Consider the following 1,496-nt stretch of genomic DNA (forward strand, 5'->3'; position numbering starts at 1 on the left):
GTACACCTCACACACACAGGTACACCTCTATATACAGGTACACCTCTTCATACAGGTACACCTCTACACACAGGTACACCTCTACACACAGGTTCACCTCACACACACAAGTACACCTCTACACACAGGTACACCTCTATACAGGTACACCTCACACACACAGGTACACCTCTATACACAGGTACACCTCTATACACAGGTACATCTCTACACACAGGTTCACCTCTACACACAGGTACACCTCTACACACAGGTACACCACTATACAGGTACACGTCACACACACAGGTACACCTCTACTGAGATCTACTGTTCTGTGATGAACTCTGAAGCCAGTAGAAAACATTAGTGGGCAGTAGAAGACACTAAAGGACAGGAGAAGACATCAAAGAACAGTAGTGGGTATTAGGGGACACTAAAGGAAAGTGTCTTCACGTCCCTCATTGACTGATGTGTCTCTCTGTCTCTGTCAGTCTTGTTCAAGCTCTCAGTGTCCGTCCAACTCGTCCGTCTTTCAGTCCAAAGCAAAGTAAGAATTCCTCATTTACTCATGGACCTGTGGAGAGAGAGAGAGAGAGAGAGAGAGAGTGTGTGTGTGTGTGTGTGTGTGTTGGTGCGTGTTTCGGTGTGTGTGTGTTGATGTGTGTGTATTTATGTGTGTGTGTGTGTGTGTGCTGATGCGTGTGTATTGATGTTTGTGTGTGTGTTGATGTGTGTGTATTGATGTGTGTGTGTGTGTGTTGATGTGTGTGTATTTATGTGTGTGTTGATGTGTGTGTATTGATGTGTGTGTATTTATGTGTGTGTATTGATGTGTGTGTATAAATGTGTGTGTGTGTGTGTGTGTGTGTGTATGTGTGTGTGTTGATTCGTGTGTCTTGTGTGTGTGTGTGTGTGTGTGTGTGTGTGTGTGTGTGTGTTGATGTGTGTGTATTGATGTGTGTGTATTGATGTTTGTGGTGATGTGTGTGTGTGTATCTGTGTGTGTTACAGGTTGGTGGTGGACGATGGGACAGGTGAGGCTCATGTCTGGTTCTCAGGTGCGCTGGTTCGTCCTCTGCTGCGATTGGCTGATTCTCAGTGGGAGGGGCTTCAGAGAGCGCTCAGGGTCAGAGGTCATGTCAGAGTCTACCCCCGGGGGCGGAGCCTGGTCAGTACCACTTCCTGTTAGACGTCACAGCTGCGGTCATTGGACCAGTCACAGACTGTGTGTGTGTGTGTGTGTGTGTGTGTGTGTGTGTGTTTACCTGTGCAGGTGTGTGACTCTGAGGACCCTCTGCTGCACTTCCTGTTGTGTGTGTGCGGCAGTGACGCTGTGTGTCGTCAGCTCTCTCTCACCTGCAGGAAACACAACAACCAGCGAGCACAAGGTAAGAACATCACTGATGACATCATCACTGATGACATCATCACTGGTGACATCGTCATTGATGACATCGTCACCTAGGAAATTATTCTCAGAGTAATCAGAGTAAAAGTACTGATACACACTGTGA

At 47.3% G+C, this 1,496-nt stretch overlaps 1 long non-coding RNA gene across 1 annotated transcript; it reads left to right on the top strand.

The window, feature by feature from the left end:
* The first annotated feature begins 395 nt into the window (after window positions 1-395).
* On the top strand, window positions 396-1,364 carry LOC121964336. Its single transcript, XR_006107343.1, has 3 exons — window positions 396-529; window positions 994-1,150; window positions 1,256-1,364. It is a non-coding gene; the product is annotated as an uncharacterized LOC121964336 (long non-coding RNA).
* The last annotated feature ends 132 nt before the right edge of the window (window positions 1,365-1,496 follow it).

The sequence above is a fragment of the Plectropomus leopardus genome, unplaced genomic scaffold (genome assembly GCF_008729295.1).
Source record: "Plectropomus leopardus isolate mb unplaced genomic scaffold, YSFRI_Pleo_2.0 unplaced_scaffold15292, whole genome shotgun sequence".
NCBI classification, from domain to species: domain Eukaryota; kingdom Metazoa; phylum Chordata; class Actinopteri; order Perciformes; family Serranidae; genus Plectropomus; species Plectropomus leopardus.